This window comes from Rhipicephalus sanguineus, chromosome 5 (genome assembly GCF_013339695.2).
Source record: "Rhipicephalus sanguineus isolate Rsan-2018 chromosome 5, BIME_Rsan_1.4, whole genome shotgun sequence".
Classification (NCBI taxonomy): domain Eukaryota; kingdom Metazoa; phylum Arthropoda; class Arachnida; order Ixodida; family Ixodidae; genus Rhipicephalus; species Rhipicephalus sanguineus.
In genome coordinates, this window is record NC_051180.1 from 50,009,180 (window position 1) to 50,030,131 (window position 20,952).

The 20,952-nt window shown below is 45.8% G+C and overlaps 1 pseudogene; it reads left to right on the forward strand.

The window, feature by feature from the left end:
• The first annotated feature begins 5,026 nt into the window (after positions 1-5,026).
• The window catches only part of LOC119393614 (beta-1,3-galactosyltransferase 1-like), a 36,431-nt pseudogene continuing 20,505 nt past the window's right edge, over positions 5,027-20,952 (forward strand).

Below are 20,952 nucleotides of genomic sequence, written 5' to 3' on the forward strand. Positions count from 1 at the left end.
CGGCATGCAACATTTGCGCCTGCGAGGAGACGCTTGAACACATTCTCTGCCAGTGCCCATCATATCAGGCTCAACGACGTAGTATGGAAGTCAAGCTCCGTCACCTGGACTCAAGACCACTGACAGAAAAGAAGATCTTAGGACCTTGGCCTACGGTCTCGCATATGCGCAAGGCCACGAAAGCCATCTTGTGCTTCTTGAGGACCACCGGACATCACGAGCGCCTGTGAACTAACAGCGCGAGTTCGTGTTGTGTAGTTTCACGCTGTTCATCCATCTCTTCCTTACTCTTCTTCTTTCTTCTCTACCCTTTCCTTTCTATTATTCCCCCTTACTCCCCCACCCCAAGTGCAGGGTAGCCAACCGAGCCAAAGCTTGGTTAACCTCCCTGCCTTTCCTCTTCGTTACTCTCTCTCTCTCTTGCATGAATGTATTGATTCGCGATTTGTTTATTAAGAGTTCTATTCTTGTTGTTTGTTGTTTAGAGTTGTATTCTTGTGTGTGCTGATGTAGAAAAAACCCACTCGTGCGATAGCCCAAATTGGGCTGCAGTATGTAAAAATAAAAATAATAAATAAGTAGGAATAGGGGTATTGAAATGCGCGGGATCGTGTGGGGATAATTCGCCGGAATTAGAAACAACTCTTAAAATGTTCGTGTTGGGTCAGGTCGCACAGGTAACCGACGTCTTTTCCTTTCTCCCACGACAATTAGTCGAGACGTTCTCTCGAAAACACCCGTTTAGAAAAACGCTTAACAAGTATACACGTTTGCAAGGGGTTCAGCGTGTTCCACTCTAATTCAGAGGCGTAATATGCGGTATTAAGCGAATACATATGGGGGCCACTCCGAAAAAAGCGCATCGAACGGGAAGCGTGCTTGTTCGGGGATTGCCATTGATTGATGGTTCTGAATTCTCCGTGTTGTGTGGCACGGACATCGTATTAAGGTCGCCTTATTCGAACCATCTTGGCGACAGGGTGCTATACAAGGCTTTCGCATCGACATTATCGACGCCGGCTGTGTTTGATGGGAACCAAGATAAACTTGGAGTGTACGCAAATAGGTGCCCTGGCGAACGCACCGACAGTTCGTTGATCGCTTATCAAAATTAGAACGCTGTCGGTGCCCTTTGAGCCGGCCCGTTTGGAAGGGCAAGAGGTTAGCTACGGACACAGTGATCGCGCGTTTATTTACCGATATAGTATCGGTGTATTCGGTAATTGTAGCTTAGAACGTCTTAGCCGAATCATTGGCCAATCGAGGGATGATATTCTATTACTCGAGTCAAAGGCACAGAGCTTCTGCTGCGACAAAACGGGAAAGTACACATGGCAACAACCATCGGCGGTGTGTAAACACACGCTGCTCTGTTTGCGCTCGTAGAAGGCGGTGACCTTCCGCGTGTCGTCCTTTCTTTTATGTCACAGCAGCGGTCGCTTTCGTTTCCAGATCCATTTCCAATTGCGACGCGATTCTTTTTCCTGTCTGCGACCTATATCGGCGCGCTGGCATGTCACAAATATCCCGAATACCAGGGAAAAAAAAAGAAAAACAGGGAGCAGGAGATGAACGAAACATACGACGAAGCGAAAAGAAAACTTTCGTGGTGCTATGGCATTTTCTCCCGTCCCCGCTTGTTGTTATCTTCTCACTTATATCCGAACACTACACATCACAGAAGATCGGTGCCCATGGCACCTAAGCACATGAGTTTGATTCTCCTCTACGGCAGCCAAATTTGGATGAGAGCGATCGAAACGCAAGGGCATTCGCTCGTGTTCTTGGATTTACGTGCATCTTGAATGGCCTGTGGTCAAAATTAACCCGGAGAAGTTTTCAACGACGTTCCTGGCAACCCATTATGAACTTTCAGAGAGTAAGGCTACATACCTCGCAGTAAGACAAAAATCTATGGAAATTATTTCTTTTACTAAAACAGTAATGATTGGAACAAGCCGCCGTGTGCCAGCTTATCACGTCTTGACCTTTTAAAGACACAGCTAACTTATCAGCGTCTTAGTTCCGGCATAATACAAGTAGCTGCTATATGTTGTGCGCTTTTATTATGTTTGTTCCCCTTCCTTGAAGGGTTTGATAGATGGCTGAAATCAATTTTTGATCATATCAGTCAAGTGCATTTCAAGTCCCTTCTGTAATGTATACGTCCGCATACCCTGAGGGTAAAAATAAATAAATAAACAAATAAATAAATAAATAAATAAATTCACAGGGTCCCTTAAAGGGGTCATGAAGCACCCCTTGGGCTGATTGAAAAAACACATCCTGCGGAAAGCTGACACGGCTATGAACTGCTCTGCCAAATATTACAGTCGTGCGCGCCGCGTAATGGCCACAAGCGGAGCGCGAAGTTGCCGTTTCCCCAGGCACCCTCTTTTCAAACAGAGGCCGGTTCTCACTCTCGTCGGTGGGCGGGGCGTCTGTCCGCTGTACGTCGCAAGAGACATAGCATGCTTATTGGCCGATAGCCGACGTAAATCGAGAGCGGCGTTCGGATCAGATGCGCTTCTTGCCGCGGGGTGCCGCCACTTGCCGGCGCCGCACTCCTCAGTACACGGTAGCCGCACTCGCGCAAGCGAATCACAGCGGGAGAGCGATCGCGTTTCATGACGCGCGCTGGCGTAACTTCTTTCCCCATGCCATCCCTCCCTGTCTAGCTTCCAGTGCGCTCGTCGGCACGAGAAAAGAGAGAAAGCGCTGGGAGCGTGCGCCAAACCCCCGTAACTCCGCTGATTCTTGACGGATTCGAGAAATTTTTGCGGCAATCGATTCGGGAGGCAGTACACTCCGATACTGAGGCCATTAGATCATTACTTGGAAAAGTGGTTCATGACCCCTTTAAGCATCCGCCTCAGTCGACTCGAACGCGAAAGCCATCTTTTTCTTCTAGGTCGATGTATTGAACCTCCCGCGCCCCCATTCGAAATCTTTCTGCTACTATCATGGCTTTGCAATGCCTCCAGAATTGGAGGCGTTGTAAGCTTTTTGCACCTCGCCTTGTTCTACACTGCCTCCGGAATCGGCCCACCTTGACAAAGCAATGATGTCACGTGATGATATCACCATGTGACGTCACAAATTCTGGCTATCTGTGGCGTCATCAGGACTTCATATGGTGACATCGTCACGTGATGACGATTGCTTCCATCGCTCGCGTTGACGCCGCCGACGTGGGACGCCGACGCGGTTCGCCAGTCAATTTTTGTGCTTGATGAGACATCTGAGGCTTTCGCCTTAGAAATAACTAAACAGCGTACAGCGCTGTAAAACTCGGTCTTTTCGGCAATGGACTCGAGAGCGCGTCCACAAAGGCAGATACGTGTTCCTTAATATTAAATAATGAATCTATTATTGACCTGCTTTTCATTCGGTATTCGAATCTAAAAATAACAGAGAGCTGAGCTAGTTGGTATGTATTCATTCTAAAAAGACAGGGCGTGCAAACACGGACACAAGAAAGAAGTCAGGACACCACAAACAGCGCTTGTGGTGTCCTGACTTCTTTCTTGTGTCCGTGTTTGCACGCCCTGTCTTTTTAGATCGAATCTGAGAGTCACTGCTAGTATATAAGGCCACCTTTTTAAGCAGCATTTTGAATGTTTTAAATCGTGAAGTGCGCGCAGTCGAATATGAAATCGAAGCGAACGTGGGATAAATTTGTTAGGGGTTAAGGCAGGGACTTGGACACGTCAAGCGTCTAATTTGCTTCTCTGCACTTGCGGTGAGGGAAGTGCTTTACTGAAGGGCACGGGGGAGAGAGAAGGGGGGAAAGAGAGATGGCGCAGACTGAACGCGCGCATACAGCAGTGGTGATAAAGTCCAACAGCGTCCGCCTCCAGTGTGGGAGTCGCTGGGATCGATTACCAGTGCCGACATCCTAATCGAGAGAGAGAGAGAGAGAGAGATGTAGCCCGACCTGGTGCTCGGAAGTGTTGGTACTAATTCAAAGGAGGTGGCTTTTCCCTTTCTTGTTCTCTGTGGTGTCTTATAGCTATAATTTACACTCCCCTTAATTGCCTCCTCCTACGACGCCGTGCCGTGCCGGGTGCAGAAGTACGTGTGTTTCCTGACGTTAAACTGCAATCAAGGACGGATTGCAATATATCATGGTGGTGAGCCAATCAAACAGCGCTGAAAACGGCACAGACACAAAAGGAGACTAGACGATGCAGGGGCGTAGCCAGAAATTTTTTTCGGGGGGGGGGGGGGGGTTCAACCATACTTTGTGTATGTGCGTGCGTGCGTTTGTATGTGTACGTGTATATATACGCAAGCAAAACTGAAAAATTGGGGGGGGGGTTGAACCCCCCCCCCCCTTGGCTACGCCCCTGAGACGAAGCGCTAGATGCCGACCGAAAGTTTTTATTCGCGCAAAGCGGCGCTCCTTCCTGCCTTATTTCATTACAAAAATTGCGCATGCTATTAAGTTGCATGCCAACAAAAAAATCTGTTAAACAAATAAAGTCAACAAAAAAGAAAACATTAGCTATGCTGATTTTTGTACGGGTTTAGTGCCTGAGCCGTTTTCAGCGCTGTTTGATTTCCTCACAGTCGCTCAACGAGGAGGAACATTACCTGAAATGAAAATTCTTGAACCAGACCACAATCGTTAATGGTACGCAAATCTATTTGTCCACTACTGCACTTGTTTTAGAAGAGTTTTAGAACAGCAGGGCGTGATCTCTCAGTGGAACAACTTCAAAGCGTCAAAAACAAGGACAGACGAAAAAGAGTGGACACAACGAGCGCATTCCATTCTTTTTCGTCTGTCCTTGTTTTTTGGCGCTTTGAAGTTGTTACATAATGTCTTACAAACTCGCCCAACCTCCCGTGCTTCTAAGGCTCTCAGTGGGCGCAAAAGGCGGGAGTTTCCCGCTCCCGCAGGCTGCCAAGAAGAAAGAGTGGGAAGAGCGCCCGAGATAGAGAGAGCGGCGAGCGCCAGAACTACTGGCGCTGCTCTCAGCGCTCTCAGTTCGCTCGCGAACTCCGTAGAGGCAGCGCAGTGTATCTGCGGCGCCGGCTGCGTAGGCCACATCGCGCGTGCGAAGCCAAGGCTAGTGCGTTTCTTTTCCGCCCCGGCAGGCGCCCTCGCGCTGCCTCCAAGCGGGTAGCTCCACTCAGTTAAGCCGAAGCATACATACGAAACAAGCCACACAGTCACTCCATCTGTCAAGCTTTGCTATGCAGTAGAGCGCGACGTGGTTAAACATTGCTGCGCGGATGAGGCGGCTGTGTCGTGCATGCGATAGCGAACAGCTGTCAGAGATATGCATCGCCGGCTTGGGACGTCTGAGAAGTGAAACCGGTGGTGTCAAAGGGGTTCCTCGCACGCAGCTGGATGCGCGCGTGCAACGGTGCTACTGCACGAAGCGTCCGTGGTGCCAGTGATGGTTTTGCTCTCTCCGGGTAGCTGATGCGTCGGGAGCAGCGGATCGACCAGCCCGGATTTTCGGCGGCGGTGGCGTCCTCTTCCGATCGGCGGCAGGGCATCGCCGGAGCCCGTCGTGGTGACGCCGAACTCTTCCATGCCGCCGCTGGGCGCTTCGCAGCGACGACGTCGAATCAAAGGTAAGAGAAGCCGGAACGCGATCGCTGCTAGACTGGGCGGAGGCTTCAGTTAAGCTGACCGCCTCCATTTTGTCTTAAACATCTCTATGTCTAGAAGAAACGTGAATTTTAAATATCGCACGTGGAAGTTTGATTATACTGGTGACGAAAAGAATGAGCGACCGCGGGCTTTCCGGTCAATGCTCCAGCTGCGATGTGTAGGCGCGCGTTTACCAACAGTGAGCGCGTGCTCGTTCTCGCTCGCACACTGGTTATTTTTCCCGCTTCTATGTTCCCTGTGTACAAAAATCGGTGTGTTCAAAAGCATCGCTTGTTTCTCTAGGGGCCGTGTATATTCTTGCAGGCATTAGAGGCTTTCGCATCTTTTCCATCACTTTCACTGGCAGCGAAGGCTGCTTGCGTTGCCTGTATATTACGTCGTTTAGTTCAATAACTCTTTGTCATTTTTGATGTCCGAAGAGTAACCGCTACAGCGTCAGATTTCAACATCTCTTCTTAACTTGCCTCCCGTATTTCTTTTCACGCTGTACAAGACAAACATGGACATTATCTGTGAGGCTGTTGAACCGGCCGCGACTTGAGCAATATCCGACTTGGCTCACATCCAGGTGGCTTCTTACTCTTATTTTCCTTCTTTCCTTTTTCTTTCGTGGCCTGTGATGCGGTGCGACTGCTACCGCATCGTAACGGCGGCTATGCCTCGGGACCGGCATGTTCAGGAAAACTGGCCCGATTGATTCTCGTCCCCTGCGAGCTGCGTAGCAAGAACGTAACTCAATTCGTAATCTGACCCCAATTAAGGATGCAGCAATGTACCATTAATTTCATTTCGTTCAGGTTCCCTTTCTAAGCGAAAATTTTTGGAAATAACTTTTCAGCTATCGCACGAAGCTGTGTTGCTCATACAATCACTATACGTATATTAAATTATTACTCCTGTATTCCAAGTTTTTATCATAATATTCACACAGCAAACAATATCTGGACACCTCCCTCCCCAGAAGTTTGACTTTTGCAGCGTTCTGCCGCACACATCGCTATAACCATTTAAATTTCTCTTATAATTAATGTATCTCCATCTCTTAGTTATGCATATATGTATATGTATATATATAGAGAGAGAGTCCCTACGCAGCAGCTGCACGAGCATTAGCACTCGGTCCCAAAAGTTTCTTGAACACACATCATTACAGAAAGGTAAATATTCCCGCAAAAACCTTGACCCTCATACTTTGGTTTCCCGCGAGGACATGTACACATGCGAACGACGTATATAAAGTCGTATAGCTTTGCCCTCTACCGTCACAAAACAACCCGAAATTCCTTCATTATCGCCAATTGCACAATTTATTCAAATTTTCACACTGTCTAGATCGGCTGTCTGCCTGCCTTCACACTACCACGTGACAATGTACCAATTTTGTCATAAAAGCAACCCCTGCTACGTGATGACATAATAAATGAGTAAACCTGCTGAAAGCATCCCTTCCTGCTAACGTACATAACCTAAGGTTGGTTCGTCACTGTAATTCATATATGTTTCACAGGGGTTTAGAAAGGTATTTCGTATAAAGGCAATTCAAAGATTACTGTGGATGTATGCAGGTTATAAATGCATACAAATGGTAGAGCATCGGACACGTTACTCGAAGTTTGTAGATTCGGTGCCTAACGGCGGCAAGTTTTTGTTTTCATCCAATTGAATTCCTTTCCATTTATGTCATAATTACTACGCTACAGTTAGGTACAAATAATGCCCCCTGTGACTCCCTTGGCTTCATGGCCTGTTGCTTTATGTTGTGTATAACAAAGAAACGAGCCCTTGATCTATCCCATCCCTCGTTTCATCAACTATACAGAAGCGTAAACCGAGAAAGGCGGGCACTCGTTGATGATTATACCCAGCCCCCACAGTTTGTTAAACCTTTTGCTTCCTCGAGCTTCAACTTTTTTATAACCTCCATCTTCTGGAAGAACACAAAAATAAACAATCGAGTACCGTAAAACGAGAGTGATCGCAATCAGTGCGAGTTATCCGCGTGCCATTTATAGATGGCACGCTACAACCACGCTACAAGCACGCTACAACCATACATGGTTGTAGCATGCTCGACAATAGAAAAGAAGCACGTGCATTTTGAATAGCCTTAGTTTTCAGTGTGCCATCTTTCGCGCCCTACATGGCGTCGCGGTGACTCCTGACATCACCACTTTACTTGCACAGACTCCATTTAACCTAGTACGACTCTCTAACTTCTTTTTTTATTGAGTCACCTATTCGCGCATATACCAATTCATATAGCTCTTGAGATTTGAAGGAACTGATTGCGCTAGAGAAAGCCCATCTTTAGATCGATGAGCGACTGTTTTAAAGTAGCTTATTGAGGGTGCTGTTATATTTCATATTTTTAGAGCGCTGAACTTTGGTGCCCGTTCCTGCACTGAGCGGCGTCTCCGTCGCCGTCGCGTAACCGATAGACATGAAAAAATAAAATGAAAAAAAAATACCCAGGATTGAACGGGGATTTGAACCCTAGCCTTCTGCGTGACAGTCGAGTATTCTACCGCAGAGCCACGCTGGTACCTGAAACCCACTTGCAAAAAGACCCTATACAGCCGTCATGTCGGGCAAGGAATCGCGTTAACCTATGTAATATAGCGTGGCAGAAGAGTAAAATAACAGCCAGTCATCGCAGAATGCTAACTGCGCAAGGAGTGTGTGTTTTAATGCTTCCCACCCACTGCAAAGTGAGCAGCCACAGTTCTTCATTGTCATCAGCCCCATGCAGCATCAACAAAGTGCACATAATGACTTACAGATGTGTAGGGGGTACCTCGCTTTTCCGCAGAAAGGCAAATAATGACGTAGTGGGTGCTGCCTTGCCTCACAAAAATTATGATTTATAGCGTAGCGGATACGTTGCATGTGTATTTGTATTAGTTGTCCCAAGAGAGTTTAGAACGGGCTCTAGAAAGGCCGCTCTTCCAGCTTTCGAGGGCACTGTGCTGCGCGTTCCGCGCGGGCCTGGCGTTTTACAGCGCAGCTCTTAGGCGCCCGTTCCTGCTTTGAGCGGTGTCGCTGTTGGCGTAGGCGTAACCGATAGAGTGAACGAGGACGAAAGAAAGTGAACGTGTAGCACTAGAACGCTGGCAGTTTCTGTGGCAATATGTAACGAATGTTACATTGCTACGACTGCGCAGTGCCAAAACTTCAAACACAGTTGGCGTTGGCCCAGCACGAAGCTGCACTCAGAATTCGCATTAGGCAGTATCGTAATCGTCCGTGAATTTTTTCGCAAGATGAAGCTCTGTACTGGCAACGTTGACTGAGAACACCCAAACACACATTTAAAAAAACCCCTGATGACTGCATATAATCTGGTTCATAAATTATAAAGTTGACTTGTGCAACACCCACTGTTCAGCAAGCACTCAGATGACGAGAGAATATAAAAGAACTTTTTTTTTTGTAATTTTCCTATCCACTGCAATTGTTACGGAAAGAACGTTTAGGTTTAAAAAAGAAAAAGAAAAAAACAGGCGGCGAAGATTATTCCGCAGCCTTCAATGTTATTCCTTACAACACAGTTTGCGAGAGTCTTTAAGGACCACACTTGCATTTTTTCCCCATCTCCAATCACGTGTCTACTTAAATGTCATTCGCCAACAATACTCGCCGCACACCGCATCAGGCTCTAATATCCGGCCTTTGTACGCGTTATGCAAGGGTCCGCTTCATTCTTTCTTTTCTTATCTGATCACCCAGTCACTGCCAGTGGCTGATAAAGGCGATAACGAAGGTTTCGCGTTATGCCAGCCTAGGACAAAGGAGGAGTATCGAAAACAAGATGTGTGTCACAGTACGGCCGCTGTTTTTTTTTTCCTTATTTTTTAACTAAGAAGATTTAGCCTGCATTACCACTGGTCACAGCTGCCCTTATTTCACGCAAGTAGTAAAGAACATATCCAAATAAACATTCCAAGCACGCGACATCAAGTGTAGAATAAGCCATATTGCACTAACGTACTATACATTAAATATTCCATATTCGAGCACGTGTCCAACGGTGGTATACTTTCAAGCTACCTTTGAACAAATTGACAAATCCCATATAGCTGGTTTAGGAGTGCTTTGGTCCTGGCAAGTCGGTGCGACACCTTGCAAAGTTGAACAGCACGACACACGAAGACACAAGAAAAAAAAAAAAAGACACGAACACGCAGGACCAGCACAGGTCCTGTTTTTGCAGGTTTTCTAATGTATTCGTCTATCGTGCTGTTTAAATCTGCAAGAGGCCCATATATCTGCCTTTCTCACTGGCCTCGCTTTTCATGAGCGGGAAAAAAAAATGCCAGACCTGTAGATGAGGAACGTTGCGAGGAACATCCGTAAATGTCTACGACTCAAAAGCCACGCCAGCTACGCTGCACGCCAATTCAAGTGCTCTCGCGCCATCATCTTGCACAATGCGCTGCGTCTCCCCCTGCTTCGTCACGTGTCTTCGTTCCACATCACGTTCTCTTTCATGGCGTCGCCGCTTGCCTTTTCTTTTCTTTCCCGTACGACTGCACCATTCCCTCAAACACCACTTGTCCTCGCTTAGTAAGTACAATTGAAGGACTCTGGTATAACCAAGGAAATACGATAACTGCAATCGCCCTTGCATGCGAGATCGCCGCGCTCGAACCAGTCTGTGGCCTTTCCCTGCTACCCGGCTATTTATGACGACCGCTCGTGCGATGGGCGCCGACAGGCCACCGCGTGTTAATGCGCAGTAATTTCCTTGACATCATCACAAGGCAAGGAAAGTAAAATGCGCGTTAGCTCGCCGCCTTCGCTTTTTCTTGGCCGGCTTTACAGGTGCTCCTCTGCTCTTTCAAGCAGACGAGGAAAAGCAGCTAAGGCGGCAGTATTTCCTTGTAACGAAGGGGGTGTCGAGCGGCATAGATTTAGTGCTTTATTTGCACTTCATAAAGTCGAAATCGCCGCCGAAACTTTTGTTCGAGACAAGTATGCGTGCGCAGTGCGCCCTTCGCGGGGATATCGTTTTATTTCCAAAAATGTTTCATCTAAGCTAGACGTCTCGATTGAGGCACTGTTTCCTCTTCATTGTAACCGTTACTGTGTGAGTGCCTCTGCTTTATCGTAACATGCGGTTCGTGTGTGCGTGTGTGTGCGTGCGATTCTTTATTTACGTTAGAGTGGCGCTCCTCTAACGCGCCGTATTACTCTGGGCGACGTTACACGAATGCGCAGTACTTTCAATGATTAAGTATCAGTTTTGGCAGGTCACTCAAGAATTGAGCTTCAGCAGTGAAAGCCTATTTCTGCGGCACGATTCGTATGTTTGCTGCTTAACTCGGTGCCTCATATAGAAGGAGAACGCCCACCGCTCGTTGCTCCCAGGACCAGTACTATACCCTTAAATAGGGCTGCTGGCCGAAGTTGACAGAACTGTAGTCGTTTTAGCAGCTTGCTGGTGGATATGTCCTTCAGCCTGTTTTGTGCTCTAACTGGTTACTTATATTCCATTGTGAATTCGCAGGATATTAGTTGCTTCTTTCATATGCTCTATACTGGAGTATGCAAATAAATCTTATAAGGAAGGAAGGCACCGACGTTTATTTGACTTGGTCTGTTTTGCTACCCGATGTGTAGGTAATCGATGTGGCTCACTGTAGTGACTAAGGAGTTTCCTGCTTACGTCGAAGTTGCGGGTTCGATGCCCTGCCGGATCTGTAACATTTAAGTAGCAACTAAGTACGCAAACCAACCGACTATCTAAATTTAGGTGCACGTTCTGGAGACCCCAAACGGTCAAACTTATTCCGCAGCCTCCGACAGTGGCGCCTTAGCTGCAATGCTGCTTTGGGACATGAACCCCGTCATTCATTCTTTATTTCAATCAATCAGTCCGTCATCTAATCAGCCATCCGATAAATCACTTCACGTATGTACTTCCTACAGTTAGGCCCACGACATTTCCTTCGTGTCTGTGTGAATCACGTGAGTGTGTTTTTGTTCGAGTAGATAACACGCTTTTTACTAATTGCGACAAACTCACCGCGACCACTCGACGTAGATACAGAGAGGTGGTATTGTACGTTACTTTCGCTGAGCACTAACCGCGCGAAGACGGATCATGCAGGATGTATTTCTACCTAATAGCACCGCGGAAATTCTGCACACACGTTAACACAGCTGCGATGATGGCGCACTCATGCCCAGAGCGTAGCACGCACTGCACGTTCTCCAGGCGCATCCTCCGGTCAGGCGCCCAAAGCGGTGCTCTGCACTTGACGTATACCCTTCCTTACTATGAATCCCTTGGATCACCGCCAACACGCAAGCGGTGAAATCGGCCCGGTTCCGACCGTTCGGCCGTCCATATAATCCCACCTCGCATGAAAGGCCGGTTTGTCTGCAAGAAGTGATGAAGAATGTGCTATAGAAGATGTCGAATCACATCGGTGAACACAGTTTCAATTTTCAGCGCTCTGTAAGCATCGTTTTAGACGTTTTATTATTTTTTTTTTACATTTTATCTACATCGAGGCACAGCATTACTAAAAAGGGGTGGAGCTGGGAGGTGGGGGGGGGGGGGGGGGGGCATAGCTCACATAGTTCGTAGCAATAGGTTGTTCTACAAGAGACACTTTATTCTGCAAAAAGGACAGAAACACGCAAATTGTTCGAGATTTCGTTTTAGCTTTGGTTTATTTTCATCGCAACAGTACCTTAGCACACAACAGAATGTAATATTTATGTTGAAAATGGTAGCAAAAAAAGCTGCGTGCATTTAACTTGACTGCCTCGCCACCATTTTGGTACAGAGGCAGCAACAAGCGATACATAAACAGCTAAAGTTCCTACGTACAGTTCTAGATCACACTTCAAAAATCATGATATAAAAACGTTCAAAATGTCATATTTACATAAAAAGAACGAAAGACAGCTAAATTATTAAAACTAAGTTTTTAGACCTTACAGTCAAACTGTCATTCGTTAGTTTGAATTTGTTTAGTGCATTCTGTACGCAGTAGTGTAGCAGCTGTGGTCCATAGTTTATACGCGGCTGTGTAGTGTGCCACTGAACAGAACTTGCAGAGGAAACTAGAGTTAAGTTTGCTAATTTATACGTTTGTGACAGCTATTATGGATGACTTCTGATCTAAACGTCGTTAAGGGGTAGTATTCGTAAAACGTTTCAATTTTTAAAATCCTAAATATTGCGGAATTCTTACGTATCTGCATTGTATGGTGTACCTGCAATGCAACGTATAGATTCAATGCCAGCAACTCGCATTTATATTTCACTTGGTTGTTGCGTTCTGCACATCGTTTTGTAAAGTTGAGGTTGCTCTTTTGGGGCTAGCCGAATGCTTATATGGTGGCATTCCTTGCTTCATGAATATTTTTGAGTGTTTTGCTGATCATTGCTTCCTAATGATGCGAGTATCAAAAATGGTATCATTAACTTCAAGCACGTGTAAATCCTTGTTTCGCATCTTTGCGTTGTTAGTGTGGCTCAAGCCGCGGCCTTTTTCTTTTTTTTTTTTCTCAGGCTTCAGCGTTCAAAAGTAACACGCCATGGTGGCCCATCGTCGGCAGCATGGGTGTGCGCACGAGGGGGCAGTGTGCCCCCCTCCCCCAGATCACCTAAGGGGGAGGCTGATAGATAGAGAGAATTTATTAGAAGGCAGAGAGGTCGGCCTGAGCTTGAGCCCTAAGGGGGACGGGCGAAAAGTCTGCCCTAAGCCGGACCTGTCGCGTCCTTGTTTGAGAAGCAGGGTTATGGCCACGCAGGTTTTTGACGATAATGGCGGGCGAAGGCCCCTAATGCTGCATTCCAATGACCGTCTATTTCCCATCTTTACTTCAGGAAAGCCAGGGACCAAAGGCAGGTCATTGTAAGAAGCACGTCATCGCTTCATTTTCATGTTTGTCATCCACTGGGAACCATCCTGCTCTTTGGACGCGGCCAACGGTTGTTTGTTTGTTTGTTTGTTTGCTTGCTTGTTTGTTTGTTTGTGTGTGTGTGTGTGTGTGTGTGTGCGTGCGTGCGCGTGCGTGCGTGCGTGCGTGCGTGCGTACGCGCTCGCAGTTCTGCGATGAAGAGAAGGCTCTGCGATAAAACTTCGCCACCCCCCACCCCCTAATGGGGGACCTTGCGCACGTCTAAGTTCTCCGGTATCACGCTTCTTGCTCTGCACGTGGTCGTGGGTTAGATTCCCAGCCAGGGCAGTCTCATTTCTCTGAAGACAAATAATAAAAAAAGATTCACCTGATGGTTAAGATACTGCCTAATGCGAATTCTGGGCGCAGCTTCGTGTTGGGGCAAGGCCAACTGTGTCTGAAGTTCTGGCTTTCCGCAAGGTATCGTTACGCTATAAATGATAATTTCTGTGAAGTAGGACAGCAACCCACTACAGCCATTATTCATCTTTCTGCGGATAAGCGAGGTACCCGCTACACGTCTGTAAAATATTATGTGCACTTTGTTGATGCTGCATATGGCTGATGACGATGAAGAATTATGGCTGAGCACTTTGCAGTGGGTGGGAAAGCATTAAACCACACACTCGTTGCGCAGTTAGAATTGTGTGATGACTGGTTGTTATGTTACTCTCCTGCCACGCTATATTAAACAAGTTAACGCGATTCCTTGCCCGACATGACGCCTGTATAGGGTCTTTATGTGAATGAGGTTCAAGCACCTGCGTGGCTCTGTGGTAGAGCACTCGACTGCCGCGCGGAGGGCCCGGGTTCAAATGCCATTAAATCCAGGATATTTCTTTCCTAATTTTATTTTTCCATGTCTATCGGTTACGCCACCGACGGCGACGGCGACGCCGCTCAACGCAGGAACGGGCGCCTATGAGCAGCTCTCTAAAAAATAATAATAAACGCCTGTGTGCTTAGATTTAGGGGCACATAGCTACCGGCGAGCAAAACTATCCCATGCGGGTGGCGCCCTCCTCTTGGTGTGATTTAGCCCTTCAATTACGCATAGTTTAAGAACTCCATGACATGGCATTTGTGCACTTAACTGATAAAGTGGTAAGCCCTCTCTCCCTCCCACCGTCACCACCAATATTTCTTTGTGGAATTCTACTTAAATAACTGTGACATCATGTCGCTAAATTTCTGCAACGCTTCTTCCCTTTATATCCTGTTGATACAGTCAGAAGCTGGCACCGATTCCTTTTTGGTCAAGCAAACAAGCAAAAAACGTCTTCCTGCTTTTGCGTATAGCGGCGGGTGTACGTGCAACGTACACGTGGAAAGAGGCGGGGCGACCTCCAAGCACGATGAGCCTGGTTTTGTCAGATGAGCTGTTCGTTTCCTCTCATGTATGAAGCATCAGAGAACGAGGCCGGCGATATCTTGTGACGCTGGATGGCCGCACGAGCGGTTAAGGTTTTCGTCGCAGCTAATGCGACGAGTAACACAACCGGTGACACGACATCTGCAAAAAAAAAAGAAAGAAAAAAGATGCGTGCGCTCTTTGCGTAATGCACCACGAAACTTGAAACGAAAGGCCTTGTTCAGGATTTCGGGCTTCTTACAACACGGGCAATAAAAATCTGGGAAATATTGTTTTTTTTTAACCAAAGCGATTAACGAAGACTTTCGCGGTCTAAACATTGCAAGACGAACGTAATAAAATCCTCATCCATCTCATTAACTCGCGCATTCTAATATACCCCATAGGGTTGAGCCAACTTCAAACAGAGGATTTGTAGTGCGATACATTCATTGGGAACATTTACACAGGATCTCTCAAATCTTCGCGGGATCTCGCCAAGTGTGTCTCGCTATGCCTCGTCCAGTCTCTTGAAATTTCGGCCGGCTTACGGTTCACCTCTATTAACTTCGTATATATAACGCTCGAATCGGTTTAAATGAAGCCAATACCTTCACAAATGTGCAGGTTGCTCAGTGTGTGCTAAACTAAGCAGCTAAACCACAGACCATACGTGAATATTCTCAGCGTAACGAACTTATGTAATAAGCACAATTCATTTATTAAAGCGAACCTCTTTACCTCTTTTCTCGGTGTACCGGCTTGGTTGCTTTCATTAATAAACTTAGGTTCAGTTTTCACTAGCTCTATGGACGGCCCACCCATGCGGCCACCTCGAATCGCCGTTCAGTTCCGCGACCCGACAGATGTCTGATCACATACAGTATTAAAGGGACACTAAAGAGCAAAACAATTTTTCTCATATTAGTAAAGTACTCTTTCACGATACCAAAAACACTACGCCTGCTGCGAGAAGGCTCTTAGTAGCGAGAAAACGCGCAAAAACAAAATGTGGGTGGCGACGCCACCTTGAAGTTTCCGCACCATTCGCCGTGTCGTCAGATGTTTTGACGGCGTCTACTAGTGACAACGTAGTTCCTAATCGGTAAAAATGAAGTACATTGTCCTTTGAGGGGGCCATAGACTTAACATACCAAGTTTGGCGTATTTTTGTAGAACCAATGCCACCAAAATATGATAAATACACTTTGAAATCCGTGACGTCACGCGGGGAGATTTCTACGCGAAATTTAAAAATGAAGCTTTGGACTTTATATTCTCCTCTATTAATGAATCTGTGATGGCGAAATTAACGACGTTAGATTTCTCGGAGCACAATTTATCGGTCTAAACCGATTCATTGTTTCTCTTTAGTGTCCCTGTAATCATAACTGACAATAATGCCAAGGAAAGTATAGGGGATGTTATTCGTTGTAATTCGCATAAAGTGTGAAGAAAGTAAAGTGGACGAAAAGATAACTTGCCGCCGGCAGGGACCGAACCTGCGACCTTTGAATAGCGCGTCCGATATCTCTAACACTGTGCTACGGCGGCGGTCATCCCCCCGTCCCCTTTATAGACTATATATGTGCATTTAAAGCTAGGAGTGTTTGTCAGCGCCGATCGCAGCCGGAACACTCTTTTTCTGCCTTTTGGCGTCACGTAGCTTGTGATCTTTTTACGAGCTGACAGCTGACCAATAATCCCTCGCATGCTACCTGAAGGCCTCAAGTCTGCCAGAACGACACCCTTGCTATACAGGGTGTTCAAAATTAAGCTTTATGGTTCTCTTAAAATGCAGCACTGGGAGGCACGTGAAAACCACTTTTGCAGATAAGTTATGTGCCTAGGGGGACACAAAGTGAGACAATAATTATGGCTCTCAGCCGCCCAATTAACTAGATTGAATAATGAATTGTTTTGTGACTGTAGCAAGCGGGCATGTTTGTATTGAAAAGTTGGAGGCAGTCGCGTTTCTACACAGTTCCACTTGGAAGATTTCTTCTAGCGTGTCTGCGCTCCGATATATCCCGCTGCAAAGTTTAATTGCGGTTTGCATGATTACGCATGCAAGACAGCGAGCACTGGCGCAAAGCTCCTCCCTGATGTGCCGCTTCAGTTGTGTGCGGCGTTTTATCTGACAACGGGTCGAAGCATGGGCGTCCGGAGGGGGGGTGCAAGGGGGGGAGGGCGGCTGCCCCCCCCCCCCTGGAATTTCGGATAATATTTTTCTATGTAGTAGCAGTAAGCTGCACACGTTGGTTAGGACACAAAAGGTCCGCATATCCGTGTGAAACGGCCTTCAGGAATGACAGCCAACTTTGCACGTTATTTCATATTATTGACTAACCTTGCCAGTCAAGTCACGGTAGTGAACCCCCCCCCCCCTCCTATGGAAGCACCCCCCTGGAAAAATTTCTGCGGACGCCCTTGGGTCGAAGGCTTAGGCAAAGATGATAACGGTTACCCTTTTGCTACCGGCTGGCGATAGCAAGCAATGACTGCTCGTCGAGTCAGGGAGAAACATTGCGCCGATCCTCTCCGCCTTGCATGCGTAATCATACAAACCGCTATTAAACTTTGCAGCGGGATATCTGAGACATGCTAGAAGAATTGTTCCAAGTGGAACTGCGTAGAAACGCGACTGCCTCAAACTTTTCAATACATACTTTCCCGCTTGCTGCAGTCCCTAAAACAGTTCATTATTCAATATTAGTTAATTAAGCATCTGACAGCGATAATTATTGTCTAACTTTGTGTCCCCCTGGACACATACCGTGTTTGTAAAGGTGTTTTTCACGTTCTTCCCACTGCTGCATTTTAACAAAACTATAAAGCTTAACTTTGAACACCCGGTATGTGACCAAACGTTCGTAATTATACACAAAATAACACACCAAGCATCGCACTGTCCCGATGAGTGTCCCGATTAGTAGCGCCCAGTGATTTTCTGGAGCACCAAGGCCGCACGCGACAAGAAAACAGAGGACCACATTCCCCGTCTTACGGGATCGCCGGCTAGATACTGTCGCCGCCTGCAAACTACTAAAAACCCGAGCTTGCACATACTACGCGTCATACACCACACTGCATAGGTAAGCCCTGCCCTTAGAAGTGAGGGCAACTCTCGCCGACGGTTCGTGGGATTGTAGGATCAGGTCACCGGGGATCACTTCACCACTTTCATAATAATAATAATAATAATAATAATAATAATAATAATAATAATAATAATAATAATAGTAATAATAATAATAATAATAATAATAATAATAATAATAATAATAATAATAATAATAATAATCAATCAATCAATCAATCATTTATTTAACGGGCCCAGGAACAACCGTGAGGTCTTTGTGCAGGCGCACGCAAAAAAATATCAATAAAAATAAATACAATACAGACAGTATTCGGAAATAAAAAGCGAAAAACACGTAGACATAGAGAAATGAACACAAAAGGGGAGGAGTAAAATAAGACGACATGAGAAATATTGAAGGGGAATAAAAAATGAGATTGCACATATACAACTATGCGGAAAGACGGAGAAGGGAAGACTTTGTTGTGCCATACTATGTCAAAACAGTGCAAAGCTCGGATAAAAACAATGATTGTGGACTATGAAAAACGTCAAGATCAAGAAAATTAATATTATAAAGACTTTGTATTCTGTGAACGGTAGAGTGTTGGAAAAAGCAGGCGGGTACATGAAACGGTCTGTTCTCTCTGGTTAACTTACGCGGAATTCGAAAATTAACATAATTGAGAAGTACAGGGCAGGATATGATACCGTGGACTAGCTTGTAAAGAATAAGAGATCAGAACGTTTCGTCAGCAGTGAAGTGATGGCAGTGATAATGATTCAGCAGTATTTGAACGAGATCCAGAGTCATTTTTAGCAAAGCGATGGTTATAGATGCTGAGGAATTTTTTTCTGGACTCGTTCAATGGTGTTACCGCTGGATTGAGCAACGCCATTCCATATCACGGACGCATACTCAAGTTGCGGAAGACATATTGCCGTGTACAATTTGTGTAGGGCCATCGGAGACCTGAATTCTCGAGATATTCTACAAATACATCCGAGAGAACGAAGGCCCCGCAGAGCAGCACGCTTAACGTGAGAAGAAAAGTTTAACGCGCTGTCAACAACACCAAGATCACTGATATCATAAACCTTGCATAAGGACACAGAATTGACAGAGTATTGAAATGACACGCTAGATGTTTTGCGAGTGATAGACATGAATTTTGTCTTTGAGGTATTTAGAGAAAGGTTATTGCCGTTGCACCATTCGGAAAAAGAACACAAATCTGACTGCAGCAAGCGACAGTCGTTAACTGAATGAATTTCCTTAAATATCTTGATGTCATCGGCATACAAGAGGAAAGAAGAATTACGAATGGCAAAAGAAACATCATTAACGTAAATTAAAAATAGGAGTGGGCCTAATACCAACCCTTGAGGGACCCCACTAGTCACTTTATACAAAGAAGAGGTTTGGCCATTTACGGCAACATAACAAGATCTATTGAGCAGATAGCTGTGCAAGAGATTCACAATCGACAAGTCAACGTCAAAGTTCGCAAGTTTAACCATAATCAGTGCGTGGCTGACTACGTCAAAAGCCTTGCTCAGGTCACAGTAGATTACGTCAACCTGTCCTCTCTGAGAAATAGGTGTGGAGATCTGCGTCATGAAACTAGCAAGATTTGTGGTAGTTGAGCGGCCAGCAAGAAAACAATGTTGATTTGGAATCAATGAGTTTTTCACACTAAAAGACAATATTTTGTGAAGAGCCAGTTCGAAGATCTTTGATGTGGCACATAGTAGAGAAATCGGGCGATAATTAGAAGCATCTGTTTAAGAGCCCGACTTAAATACTGGAAAAACACGAGCAGTTTTCCACATGCTAGGAAATGTGGAAGTGCCCATGCAGTTATTAAATATCGTAGTCAGTACTGGGACAAATATACTACCATAAGCTTTTAGTATGGCGGAGGGGATGCCATCTGGGCCACATGATAGGGATGGTTTTAAGCGCTTAATGCATTCGCAGATAAGATTTTCATCCAGCGACAAAGCACTGGATGAGCTAACTGCCTTGGGCTGTTGTCTGATATCAGTGCTAGAGTAATATAAACAGATGAGAAATGTGTGGCAAAACAGTCAGCGACGGCATGCACTTCTACCCCATTTGAGTCCAGTAGTCTGAAGGACTTTCCGGTTTTGCTGGACCGTTTACGTACATACTTCCAAAACTCAGCCAGCCTGTCAGAGGCGCTTTTTTCTAAGAATTCAATGTACGAACTATGATCCTGTTTATATAGGCGTTTAGAGAGAGTTCGAAAAAACCTGAACTCTTCCTTCCACTCGCTGGATGGAGAACATTTAGATTTCCTGTGTGCGTGATCTTTATGCTTCAGTGCACTGATAAGTTCAGATGAGAACCAGTGGGGATATTCACGTTGTTTAGGTGTATACTCGGGAATAAAATTAAGCATGCTGCTCAGTACAAGCTCCGTAAACCGATCAACCTGGTCATCAACATTAGGTTTGTCGGTAACCTGTGACCACTCAACGGTGGACAAGTGATGATAGAGGCCCGTGTAATCACCTCGCTTGAACGCAAATCTTGGAGATTTGTTTACGTAACTGCTGTAGCTCGTTGTTTCGGCTGATGCAGATAATCTTACGTTAAGTGGTGGGTGGAATTTGTCCGGACGTACAAGAGAGATGTTGGAGCGGGAAACTTCAAGGGCTTAATAATAATAATAATAATAATAATAATAATAATAATAATAATAATAATAATAATAATAATAATAATAATAATAATAATAATAATAATAATAATAATAATAATAATATCTGGGGTTTAACGTCCCCAAACCACGATGTGATTATGAGAGACGCCGTAGTGGAGGGCTCCGGAAATTTCGACCATCTGGTGCTCTTTACCAAGGTTGCTATCTGGGCCTGTTGTTTTGCCATTAGTGGATATAACGTTGCGCAAAAAGTGACACGGACACAAGAGAGACGTGTTTTACA